The sequence below is a fragment of the Epinephelus fuscoguttatus genome, linkage group LG21 (genome assembly GCF_011397635.1).
Source record: "Epinephelus fuscoguttatus linkage group LG21, E.fuscoguttatus.final_Chr_v1".
Taxonomy (NCBI): domain Eukaryota; kingdom Metazoa; phylum Chordata; class Actinopteri; order Perciformes; family Serranidae; genus Epinephelus; species Epinephelus fuscoguttatus.
Genome location: NC_064772.1, coordinates 31,310,715 through 31,324,801, shown reverse-complemented (window position 1 = coordinate 31,324,801; position 14,087 = coordinate 31,310,715). Strand labels below are relative to the sequence as shown.

Below are 14,087 nucleotides of genomic sequence, written 5' to 3'. Positions count from 1 at the left end.
ACAGTGCAACCGTTAAAACCTCAGAATGCATTGCACCACTTTATACTCACGTCTCAACATGATCCGCCATCATGCTCGTTGCTTTTATGTCCAAACATCTTTCAAAATGTTTCTGACGTGTTGTCAACATTAAATTTGAAATGAATGATCACATAATGAGTGTGAATTGGTGGGTGTGCATATATAGCATAATAAAAGCATCATGCACGACGGGACCGCAATCACCTCTCAATGGACGGACATTTTGACAGCGATCCGCAGTGGAAGGAGACATTAAAGTAAGAATGATAGAAGAAACCAAGCGATAGAGGTGAGGGAGAGAGGAAAAAAAAAAACATAACACAGGAGGTGTATAAGGAGGATAGAAGAAAAAAGAGGTGGGGATAAAAGATGGGAGACAACAAAGGGAGGTAAAGAGAGGGGAAGGAGGTTGAGAGAGAATAAAAAAGATGTTGAGAGAAAGCACCGGAGGCTGTGCTGCAAGGTTAAATCTAATGAGCTCAGTGTTTATCGACGAGTGAATTAGGGACACAATTACGCCAGGGAGAGTAGAAATTTTCACACACGTGCGTGTACACACACGTCTGTTCAAGGTAATTTCAGAACCTGCTGATGCTTGAAACAAGATTGTAACGTAAAGCAACCTCAATACATCTCATTCTCTTTGGCTGTGCATGAAGACGGGGTGCCGCTGAGCCGAAAATAACCTGCAGGGTTGATTCAAACCAGCCATAAGTGTGAAGAACATGGACACTTCCATGAGGACCATGAATTTTACTCTTATACCACCATTCTCTGTGGTGAATGCTTTCTCTATGATGTGCCATGACCCAACAAACAAACGCAACAGGCCACTGACAGGTCCACCAGCCTGCCAACGTTGCTGTGGTTCAGTCTGAGATATAACGTGATGTAAGTAGCATTGTATTTGTTTGACTGCCTACAACCCCTTTACTGCTCCAATGCCCCTCCTCCCCCTCTGCCCAGCACTTTCACTGAAGCTGTTCTCATTAAAGTCAGTGAGTAATGGAAGAGAGCCCATCAATCTCTCTTCAGGACCACCACGGTTGAAAGCTTGGTGTGAGAGTAGAGCCACTGGAGAGGGGAAATGCACACAGCACAGACTTCAGGGTCAATGCATCTATGGGTGGTGATATGAGAGAGTGCAGGGGTTTGAGAGGAAATTGTGGCATCTGTTTGAGAAAACGAAGAGGTGCAGACCAACTGCACACAGCACAAGTTTGATCTAGATTCTCTCAAGCAGAGGGAGTTCAAGTGGGCTGGCGTGTGTTTACCTCTGAGCTAGAATGTACTGCCAGACACAAACCAAAGCAGTGTATTTTTCAATCGATTCCTGGCCAAAGCAGAAACCAAACACCTCCCATTTGGAGAACCTGTTTTGTTTCCAAAGGACAAAACAATGTGCTTTTCATGCTATTTTAATCCACAGCTTCTAACTGACAGATCTGTACAAACCAAGCCCCTCTGCTCTACAGTGACTGACTCCAGATCACAAGCCATGTGGTCTAATCATGTCAAGGTCAAAGGATTTCAACCAGAACAGCTCTTTAAATGAAATCTGATGACTGGTTTCTGAAACAAAGCTCACAGTTGCACAGGATTGATGAAGTATTGCTAAAGCCTACTCCAAAGGGGATTGTTACCCAGTCTGACTGCCATAAAGATCAATATGTGGAGAGAGGAGCTTCAATGCTTCTTGACTATGAAATTGAGCATAAGAAGGCAGATTTGGTTGGTTTTGGCACATAAGGAAGACCTGAAATGTGGCCCTGGATCAACTGAGCACTGACGGGACAGGTAGGAGTTTTTGTTGGGAATACTGCAGGCAACAGACTGAAAAAAGGTGATGAAAGCGCCTTGGGGCACTCTGTCATTAGCAAAGAGCAGGGTTGCTGGGATATCTGTTTGGTTGACAGGCACTGACAGTAAGAAACCGGCTCAACCAGATCATTCACCTCCACCTGACATCACATACAAGGAAACATAGGTACGCACACACCTAGACACTCTCCAGGACGCCATTAGGCCTAATACATGCCAGAGCGAAAACAAACATTAGGCTAATTTGTAAGGATGTTGCCGTGTCTGACAGATGTACTGTACAGATAGAGGGTGTTTACACAGCCTTGTTTTGGGAAAGTATTCAAATTCATTAGTATACACAAACACCTCAGAGGTCTTGTTCTGTCAGAGGTACACCAGTCAGCAGACTCTGTGGTGTAATGTGATCTTGGATACCTTACACCCACTACCAGTCAGCCTTCTGCGAAGAAAATCTATTGGGCTTTGACAGTGCTAGTCACTTTCTTCAGGTCTTTGTACAGAAGTTAACACATATACCTTGAAGAGGTTTAAACTACAACCAATTCTGGTCAAGAAATGGTAATTTTTTTGCTTACGGTAAAGCTCTAACTGCTTTCAAGAGTTTATAAACTTCCCAGTAGGCCTAGACCACTTTCCTTATTTTTGATGGAGGCAAATACACAAATCAAGGACGCGCAAAAAACAAACATATTGTCCTGGTAGACATTTTGAGCATTCAGAGAAAGCACTCTTTTGTCCTACCAGTACAAAATACATGCCCTCCGGTGTACCCAAGATTATAATCTAATCCAGCGGATGCATTTCTTGGATGTATAAAGAGAGCTGGATACAGCATCCATTCCTATCAAAGTTGCTTAGTGGTGCATGAGGCCAAAAAAGTTCAACTGTCATATCCCATACAGCAGTGGTTCCTAACTGGTGAGTCGTGGTCCAAAAGTGTATATTTTGAAGTGCTGTTTCCTGCTGTACATTGAGTGACTAACGGATAGCTACTAGCAAACTAGCTTGACGACATGACCAAGCACAAGTAGGATGCTGAATGATTAAACTGTGTGGACCTTGAACCAATGACTAAGACGAAATCTGGACCCCGAGACTTGACCAGTTGAGAACCACTGCCATAGAGCAGGTGCAGGTGCGCTTGCACTGGCCGAGCCGGCTGCTTCCTGTTTAGTGGTAGTAGCCAGCTCCGTCTTCTAGACTTTCAAAATGTTGTCAGACTGAATGGATCAAATTCTAAGAATCAAACGAGTCATTTTGTGGGGGGCTGTGATGCTCAAAAAATATATCCACTGATTTACAGATGTCTGTTACCATGTAAGTCTATGGGAAAAAGTCTATTTGGGCCACAGGACATCACATGACAGATGTAATTCCACTGTTTTGGCCACAGTGGAATTTGGCTTAAAAACCCGGCACACTTCCCGAGGGCCTGTTGCATTTCCAGTCCTTCACCGAAAGGCTGCAAAATCATCAGCTATCATATCTGGTCACCATCTTTTCTGCATATGTTTAAGCGATGTGAGGATCTGTTTGCAGGAAGCACATGCTATTTTTCAGGCTGTCTCCTGCCCTCAGGCATTACTGATCTCTAATCATAGGGTGTGAGATGGTTGGCCTGTCAGTGGCAAGTCAGCATCCTCACAGCCTCAGAACGCAGACGAGGAGCAGAAATCCATCTGTTATCAATGTACTGTAACTCTTACCCTAGCAACAGGAGCAGAAAAACCCAACCATGATTCCTAATGACGTCTTCAAGTCAGCCTGAAGTGTCTCTAAATTGTTTTTGGGGAGTGGAAATGATAGTACATGCTGAGCATGCTGACTTTCACTACTCATTGTTGTTATATGACATGGAAGTTTAAGACTATGAGTCATGTCCTGAAGAAACCTCCTTAGTCATACAAGTAGCAGGGTTTTTAAGTACCGAAATAACTGTTTGAGATTCCTCAGACTGCAGCACATTTTCACACGGACGACTTGGTCCAAGGGTAATGAGCATGTGCCCAGTGTGTGAAATACGAGCTCAAAGATAAATTGAAAGAGCAATTACGGGAAAGAAATACATTCTAATGAATCCTCACCACAGAGAAAGGTCAGGACAAACACATGAAGGCACTGTGTCTGAACCCTATTTCACATATAAATAGTTCCCATGTCTGTCAGCCGCACTTCCTTACTCTGTACCGAATGACCCCATTTCTTGGTCCAAGCGACGACTAATCATACCACAACATGTTCTGTGACCAGAAAAAATGTCTGGGCAGGAAATTACTCTGCACAGATAAATCAGTAACTTTACATATTCATCAGTGAAATCTCCATGTTGGCCATCAAAACCAGATGAGCTGACTTTACAACTCATTTGCAGAAACACAGTGTCATTCAAAGTTGAAGATGAAAATGTGTACAGTAACCCAGACTGCCCAGGAGCTCACAGCTTAGTGCTTTGGGATGATCTCGTCGCTGGGGCATTTTTCAACACCAAAATAATGCCACAACCAACACCTTTGTTTAGCCTCTTTACACTGCAACAGCCTTTACAAAGGTAGGGGAATGCCAGACATAATTTATTTTTATGATTAAAAAACTGTCAAGATAATTGGATTGTTTGATGAATTTGCCCAAAAGGAGATGATGTACTAGATGCCCTGAGACGTTTATACTTTAGCACACTTTCTTCTTGCAAACATAAGTGAGTATAAAAGCAACAGACCACAACATCATTAATCAAACAACATGAAATCACAATCATTATCAATCTGTCAGACCACCAAAGCAGACTGTAGTCAGATATAAATAAGCCTTTCTAGTGGAGCCATCCTTGCAGCGAAAACAGTGTCAGGATGTCATTTCGTTGTATTTGATGTGGCTCTCCTTAGGTGTCCATCAGACAAATAACGATCCATTCATCACACTATTGCTCCTAAGGGTGCATTGCAATCCAAATCAAAGGCATCTCAGTCAACATAACACAAAGACTGAGTCATCTCTGAATCATTTTTCTCATGAAAAATTTGGTAGCCTTGGGCTGCAGTCGCATAATGACCTTGTTGAAGAGCAATGAGGAACTGGTTCATGTACTCAAAAGGCCACGCACAATGAAGCTACAGCCAAGGTCAAATAGCGATGCTCTGTGTTACGGTAATAACAGGACACATGGCATCAGCAAACAAAATCTAGATGTGTGCATGTCAAGAGAATTAGCAGATTGCGGCCATTAATCTTTATCAGGGATTTTTAGCTAAGGGTCCAAAGTCAGAACTTTCAACATCAATCTCATTCATACTTGATAGGACTGCTGAATGGAAACACACCAGGAACAACCCAATTTAAGCACTGACTCACAGTGATAATACCAATCCAAAGGATCATTCAGAGTTAAGCCACACTGAACTCCCGACTACTTGAGTATATTTCCACAACAGAAACCCTTGAATCAGAGCCCTGAGAACAGACAAGAGTGAATTCCCAGCATGGGGAAGTCCTAACTTTGATTTTAAATACTTTAAGCTCCAGAGCACAAAACCTGCCAAAACCTTTTCTCTTGTGTTCATTAACTTCACAAAGACAGGAATCCAGTTTAGCAGAGTGGCAAACTTTTTTCCTATCACCCTCCTCATACTGCACTGCTTGATTCAAAATACATCTGTCCAAATGATTGCAATATCCCACAGTCCCGCCAACGTCAAGCCCATCTAACAACAAGGATTTACTTTTCTCCTGTAGCCCTGAGCATGCCATTTTCATTTCACAGCTCTGTCTGGATGTTTGAGAGGATATGTTGGTGGGCAGATGTTTGGGGAAAAACCCAGACAAACAGATTCATATGAATGCCAGTCATCTCAAGAGTATGAGCAGTGATACAGAAGATATTTTTTGAAGAATTTCAATAAGGAATAGCTGTAAAAGTACCGACATTTTCAACATCGCATGTGGATAACTGTGTCAATATGATATCCTATTTCAGACACTGACAGACAGGTACTTTTCAGAGAAACAGGTTTTCTTTTGCAGATGTGTTTGCAGTGTATGCAAAACAATAGAAAGTAAAGGAAGACCATGTATCACAGGGAGGATAGATTATTCAGTTGTTAAGCAAAGGAAATGAACAAGTGCCCTGAGATCAACAGAATAACAATGATTTAATTTGACAACATAATAGATTCCAAATCAGTTGGGAACAGTTCATGAGGACTATTATGGCAGATCAATAGATGCTGGGCTCGAAACACACAAGGCACCTCATTTTGGCACAAGGCTCTTTTGAGTATCATTGAGTTAATCAGGTTAAACTGCACCCAGGGAACTGCTGTATCAACAGCATGAAAAATTAAGCTCATGCTGATAATGAATACTGAATACCGAATGAATAATGAATGTTGAAAAGTCCTTAAGCCAAACCCAGTTTAAAGTTATAACTGGGGTTGAAAAACATCTTGGAATGAGATATTTTACATCCTTTACTTAGGATTTTAAGTCTCAAGACATTAATGGTTTTATTAAAAAGGCATCAGGTCATAAGCCAAGGTCATGAATGTGCTCAGATCACTAGTACTTAGTACAGTGATATTTTTATATGCTAGCATTGATACCAAATTATAATGTTTGCACAATGTACAGTTTTACTAATACAAGATCAAAATGTAAATTGAATGGTGTTTGATAAAAGCTTATGCAGCAACTATACACGACCATGTCTGTTTACTTTATCCTGTGAAAGAAAAGACTTTGTGTATGTGTGTCGTGCACGAGAGTTGAAAGACCCAGAGTGCATTAGTGGGATCAAAAGCCAATGACAGACGAAGCCACAGGACCACTTTGATGTTGCATGTGAGTGTTTTCCAAATCTTACATGGCAAAATTAAGCCATTGTAATCCTTCAAAACAAATAATATAAAAAACCCCACATAAATCAATTAGCAATTAATTCTTCATTCTAATTGTATTTACTCACCCAGCGTGTACAAAGACATGTCTGTCATTCAGAGGGTAACAGCTCAAATTGTTTTTACATCTGCCCTGCATAACTGTCCTCGAGCAAGACACTCATGCAATTACATGTATGTGAATAATCTGTTTATTAACTGGTTATTGGAGTATCCCGTCAGACTACTCCAAAAGAAATCGGGGTACTGTTAGCCCACTTATTGAGGGTCAATACACCGGTCAAAGTCATGGACCTGTGTAAAATTTCCTGTCACTCTTGTCTCCCTTTGCTGGCGATCAGCTGGAGAAGCCAAGTCCACAATGTTCTGTTGGCATTAATAGTGCTAAACCTGTTAAAAGTGAAAATGGACTCATTTTAAGCCACAGTCAGATTATTTTAAGTTTAACAGTTACAGGATGTGGATGTCAGGTTAACAGATACAAAAAGTTTGTTAGTTTTGCATGTGCAAATAGAAATGCAGTAATCAGTAACCAGGATACTAGTATTTATCATGTGTACAGGGAATATGAATATCCTGATTTCTCTATGCTCATGTAAACACATCCTGAGTTTAACCATAACCAGGATAAGCCTCGTGAACAGGTTATTTGCATACATGTAAACACACTGTTTGAATCGCTAAAGGCTTACTGTTGTTTAGGAAGGTCTGCACACAAGCAACATCTTAGCCTACAATATCACGTCCGACATGTCTGGCATCACCACATTTTTCAAGCTTTTTCCACGTTTAAACGTTAGCATCAGGCATAGCCAATCTGTCAGTCTCAGTCTAAGGAAATGTATTTTGCCTCACAGATACAGTATGTCAGGTTAGAAACCACAATGGGAGGAAGAGGATTTAGCATGACAAATTAAATAGACAAACACCCCTTTCTGACATATTCTCCTGAAGAGAATAAGGGAGTAATGCAGGGAGATAAAAAAGTGATTAAAACGTAAAGTAAAAAAGCAATTTGAGAAGATAACTATTTGTCCAAGTAGCAAATTACACCTGCGGCAACAGTGTGTGTTATAGTAGCCTGTGTTACACAGTCTTTAGCATGTCTAACAATGATGTTTTTAGCAAGCTAAAGCTTTGCTAGTCTTTTTTTTTTGTTAAAAATTAAATAACTTACTATATGAAATGTGATAATTATCACCCATTTATACAAAGCTCAAAGCTAGTACATTAGCATCTCTAGCTCATTAGCAGCAACAGCAAGCTAAGTTAGCTTTGTTAACAGCAAAATGTTAGCAGTTAGCTAGCTAACTGGTGAAGAAAGCCAATACCTGGCAAGCAAAGAGCCAGATATTTGTCAAAAAAATATCTATTAATTTATAACGTACTATATGAAATGTGATAGAGCTCACTCACAGTAACAAACACAAAGACTTATCACCCATTTGTACAAAGCTCAAAGCTAGTACATTAGCAGCTTTAGCTCATTAGCAGCAGTTGGCTGTGCTTACAGCAAAAATGTTAGCAGATAGCTAGCTAGCTGGTGATGAAAGCCATTACATAGCACGCAGAGACAGATATTTTTCACAAAAAATATCTATTGATTAAAAACTTACTATATGAAATGTGGTAGAGATCAGTCACAGTAGCAAACACAAAGACTTATCACCCATTTGTACAAAGCTCAAAGCTAGTATGTTAGCATCTCTAGCTCATTAGCAGCAACAGGCAGCTAAGTTAGCAAAAGTGTTAGCAGTTAGCAAGCTAGCTGGTAAAGAAAGCCAATACCTAGCAAGCAAAGACAGATATTTTTTCACAAAAGTAAACAGCTTAAAGAAGAGTGATGGGGGACTTAGATTAGTCAGCTGGACAGAAACACAACTCCAAATGAATGCTAATATTGCTCCATATCTTCTGAATGTGAACTACTAGACTTTGCTAACACGCTAGCCAAAGCAACTTGAAGGGGTAGCCTAGTAACGTACCTCAAGGCTGTTTGTCTGTCATTTAAAAGCTGTTCTATGTCTTTGTGACCAAAAAGAAAAACAATAGGCCACTTTGAGGACACCGTCAACTTGACACAGAAGGAAAAGCAAAAATATAAAGGATAAAATTAAGGATAGCTGAATTCCATTTAGCTGTCTTGATTTCTCATTGTCACTCTCACAGGAACACTTGAATATAACAGAGCCATCGTTAGTGTTATTAGTAACACCTGTGCTTCTCCTGCTAAGTCACATTGCCTGCTTACAAAAAGGCCTATACCTTTTCCGCAACAAACAGGAAACCTATAATTAATGACCTACTGCATTACATTTAGGTGTACTCCTATGGGCCTTATGCGAGTGCTGTCTCACCCTGTCATGACTTACTGAGACACATAAAGGGAACAGACCCCTCATAAAAGTTCCTAGCACTGTTGCCAACTCCTCAGTAAGAAAAGTAACTATTGGCTGTACTAAAAGTCGCTAGAAGTCGCTAAATGATGTCATCGCCTAATTTGCATAATTGTCCATATGCATGTAATTGTAATGGCTGCTGTAGGAGAGAGGAATAACGTCGTGGGAGAGACAAAAACTGAGTAAAAAAAACACCCTGAATATGTTTAGAACTACAAATGAACCTTCTTTCAGTGATTTATATTAGACAAAGAAAATTTTACATTTACATCCCTCCCTGACTGTAAACCAGGTCGGGATCAGAGTGATAGATCAGCCAGCGGCGGTTCTGCGCATGCGCGATTCACTTGCAGTCTGGACGTGGAGGGGTTAACGTCTCCTGCTCTGACTGCTGCTGGGAGGGAGGACTGGGCCGTCTGTGAGTGATTTGGGGTGAGAGAGGAGCCCACGGTAGCATCCGTTGCTCGTTGAGAAGACTAAGAATGATACGTGCTCTCACAACAGAGTCTCCAGAAGTCTTCAATAACATCAGAAAAAGTCGCTAGATTTGTCGCTAGTCGCTAAGTTGGCAACACTGGTTATTGGTTCGACCTGTGCTTTGCTTGCTATGAAAAGTAAAAGTGTCTGTCATAAAATGCCAGATATGTATCCACAGAATATTACAACAGGGTTGTTTTCACGCTATGTTCATATTATGCACGTATTTTCAAGGTGTCACAGTTCTTCGGACAGAAAAAGCCACTACATTAAGCATTAAAGATTCAATACTAGCAGCCACAAAGAAGTATTTATGTCCCTATCCTTGTGCGACAAACCAAATATCCTTGAATTGTAACAGGTAAAGGTTTTTCCGAACATCTCCGCCTCCATGCACAAGGTGAATATAACCTCACATAAGGAATGCATGCAGTCATTATGAGGTCTTGTTCTTAATTCTTCGACAAACACCCCGTGCTTGCGCTTCAGTGACTGAGCGCTCTGTAGCTGCAATCGTGGCCACAGAAATAAGCTGTTGACAAAACAGTGGATCACACCCAAGAGGGCCTGGCGTGGCCTGCATGTCGAAACACCGCAAACCGCATAGTTGGCCTTTGCTACAACTTGCTCACAGTTGGATCCAGCTGGAGGCAGGAATTGTCATCTCGCTGAGAAGTGCAATGAGAAAAACAAGAGGAACAACTCGAGGCACTTTAGAAGGCTACTGTAGTAGGCTACCCAAAACAAAAGGAAATGCACTCTGAATTGATCTCATCAGAATCACCACATTGAACAAACCCACGTATTTTCCTTGCAAATGCACTTTACCCAACTGTCAGTATGGAACAATGCAGATTTCATGGAATTTATGGTGAAGCAAATGTATACGGCTCTCCACAGTTGGGTTGTTAATGGAGAACACTCCACTTTCTTGACTCTGTGGTCATCCAGCCAGTCAAGCATGTCACATCAACCATCAACCGTTGTCCTACAGCTCTGAAACAAGAGTAGATTGGAGTTTTTCAAACAGGCGAGCTGCTCTGAGGGCAGAAATAATCTCAGTGGTTGAGTTAGATGTTAATATGCAGAGTCATTGCTTTGCTTTTTTTCCGGCTTGGGAGCTTTAAAGCCGACTGTAAAAGTAGCAGAGCAAGACGCTATGATCATAAATCTCTCCTTTTTTTCTGCAAACTGAAATTCCGCTGACGATCAAAAGTTATCAATTACCCAAAATGGCCTTCGATATATTCACATTTTTCATACCGTTAGTTTGCCAGTCTACAAAGCTGTGTTACTGTGCCTGCTCCCATTGAAGTTTAAGTGAACCAATTCCATTATTTCTGCCGTCGGAGCAGCTCTGCCTCCGAGAAATGATTGTATAACTATAACTGGAATCTATAAAAGCTGGGGAAAGCTTCTCCTCTCCACGGAGCCAGGTTTGGGAGCTTCCCTTAAATAAAAAGCGAAGCAACAGCAGCCCATACCATTACTGAATGGAAAAGTAATGTGTGTGTGTATTTTAGGAGCAGAATAAGGGGCCCCCCGTATTAAGACGTGCAAAGTGTAGACAGAAGAAGCTGTCAAAACAGCCTTTAAGAACATGTCAGGCGGGTTGAAAGTGCTTTTCCATCTTAGCAGTAATAGCAAAGATAATGTCGGCCCTTTCTGCATGAAATACATTTAATTCAACAGCTTGTCACCTTGCTCAAATTTTCCAAACCTTTTTTAAAGGTTTTATGTAGTCCCTCTCTTTTAACCCTTCTGGTGGCAACTGAATCAAATGTTCATCTTATCATTTTTGAAGGCACCGCCGCTGCGCGCACACATACAAATATGGAGAGGGTGGATTGACAGCACAGGGAGAAGTAGATTTATATTTTCTCAGCTATCCACCGACAGGCATCACTCCTGCAGCAACTTGCCTGGCAAAAGATGGAAAAGCCCAAATGATCCTCTTGAAAGCAGCAGAGGGAAATAATATGAAACGGCTTAAACGAAACAATGACCCCTCTAATGAGCAGCTTCTCTAAAACCATAAACTGCAGGAGGGTTTTGTATAACGAAAGATTACCACTTATTCTGCCATGTTCTACTGTGTCTCAGTTGGCTGCGGTGAAACCAATCCCTCTAACTCCCAAACGTGGCCTATCGGCTGCCAGCCAGGTTGCCAGAATTACATGAAAGGAGCTTAATGCTAACCTTTCTCAAGGCAAACCCATTATCTTCTGGTGACTAATCTGTGATAACAAACAGGAGCATTACACATGAACAGCAGGGGAGTGAGAGGGTGAGCAGGAGTGATAAGGAAGAGAGATAGGAAGCACAAAATAAGGGCTGTGACTGAGACACTGATGCAACATTTCACTGGAGCAACAACAGGTATTCACCATCTATAATAAACATCCAGGAATTTCGGAGGTCGAAGTCTCCTGAAGCTATAAAGAGAAGCCTTACAGGACGATTACACATCCAAGTTATGCATGATCAAGTGCAGTGCATTGCTGCTATTGTCTTGTGTCTAACGGTTCAGGCTAATGATTAGCCTGATTTCCTGGACCAGTAAGTTAAGATAACACAACAGGGTCCCCAACATCACAAGGCTGCGGCTGGGATAGGAAAACACAAGCTAGCAGCTATCAAGAGCTCATGTTTGGTATGTCAGCGTGGTCAAGCTGAGCTGTGTCTGAATGGAGCTACGTTATCTCTGAAAGAAAAAAAATATTTGAAGAACACACATAAAAAGCACGTCCATGGATGCACACACACACACACACACACACACACATATTCCTCATGTGCTTCTTGCTGCTCTGTGTCAAGTCCTGCTAAATCTGTAAATGATTTGACAGCAAAAGGAATTCCTGTTATTCAGCTCCAAGGGCAGTGGATAAACACTGCAAACCAGAAAAGAAAAAAAAATCAACTACTAAAACCACATCAGCGGTGACAACAGAATCTGACCCTGGATGCCCTCACACAGAATACATGAAGCCGGTCACGCAATGGCTTGGCATCACTGTGGCATACTCAGACACTGGCAGTTGCCATGATGGCATGTGGCCTGCTTGCATTGCTGTGTTTAGCGGCTACAGCCAGAAAATATTCAAGCTTCGTCTCTAACTCTCAGGCTCAGCATCCAGAGCAGCTGGTGCTATGCTACAGTCTCAAGTCTTTGCATGCTTGAATGTGTCCTCCTTACCGTGTGCATACCATATGTCCGCACCTGTGTGTACACCTGAGATGCATGCAAGCCAGCAGGGAAGCCCTAAAGTCAACTTAGCTTGACCCTGAAGAGAGACGCTGTGTGGGAATGATAAGAGACTCAGTGTGGTGTCATTGTCCTTGGTGCCGACCACATGAATACGGAAGCTTGCCAGACAGTCATTTAGTCAGTTAGCATGACAGGTTGTACGGAAGTGCTCTCAAATTCTGCTCGACACTGACCCACTTGCAAAGCCGCACGAATGTGGACCAAAGTCTGCAGCATCTAGAGTGCTGCACTTTGTAGGAAATGTAGACCTTTGTGTACATAGTCCCCCCAAAATTGGGCAGATTATAAAACATTCTTTAAAACCAATCATATTTAATGTTTGGTTAACAGTCTAAGACTATCAGACGTCTCCAACCCACAGATTTCAAACGCTTGTTATCTTCTCTGTCATGCTTGCACCGCAGCCAGTATCACTTCTTGCTTTATGTGGGGTCAAGTGGCTGACACTGACAGTCAAGAACACCCCAATATTTGGCCATAAAAATGCCTTGGTTGCGTTTTCTGTACGGCACTGTTTCAAAAAACTATAAGTCAGAACTTTAACCTCATAATCACTGTTTCATGTCATTCCCATAAATGCTTGAGTTGAGCACCAAAATAAACACGTCACCGTCTAGCTACTTATAGATCGTACTCTATATGTTTCTACGCTGCTGAACTGAGGTACTTTCATTTTGAAGTAGAACTTTAAGATCTCTCTTTTTAGACTAGTATTTAACGACTAGTCTGCTCCACCATTTACTGTCACCACTATACTACTAACATGCTGTTACCAGCCTCCATGGGAAATTACAGGCTATTTTGTACTGTGTAATCTGTTTTCTGCAAACACTACTGCATGTTCTATTATTGCTGCAGATTCCTGACATTGCACAAAGCACCTCAAGTGTTTTCCCAAATGTACATGCTAGTTTTAAAGGGGACCTATAATGCTCTTTTTTTAAGGTTCATACATGCATTTGAAGTTTCTACTAGACCATGTTTATACACTATAATGGTCAAAAAACACTTTATTTTTCTCATACTGTTCGCACTGGAACATCTGTAGTCACCCTCTGTCTGAAACACTCTGTTTTAGCAACTGTCTCTTTAAGCCCCCCTCCTAAGCCAAGTCTGCTCTGATTGGTCAGCATCTCTGCCCCATCACTGCAGCCAGGAAATGACTTTAACAGAGAATAGTGACACTTTTTACAGTGAAAAATCACC

At 41.6% G+C, this 14,087-nt stretch overlaps 1 protein-coding gene across 7 annotated transcripts in view; it reads right to left on the bottom strand.

The window, feature by feature from the left end:
* Positions 1 to 14,087, bottom strand: part of LOC125881571 (partitioning defective 3 homolog) — a 420,073-nt gene that overhangs the window by 393,014 nt on the left and 12,972 nt on the right. Inside the window, exon 1 of one of the 7 annotated variants that reach the window (XM_049564739.1) lies at positions 8,720 to 8,784. The exons of the other annotated variants lie outside the window; for them this stretch is intronic. The gene's annotated coding sequence lies outside the window, so the exon portion shown is untranslated. Of the gene's footprint in view, positions 1 to 8,719; positions 8,785 to 14,087 lie in introns of those variants that run through there. 7 annotated transcript variants of the gene reach the window in all.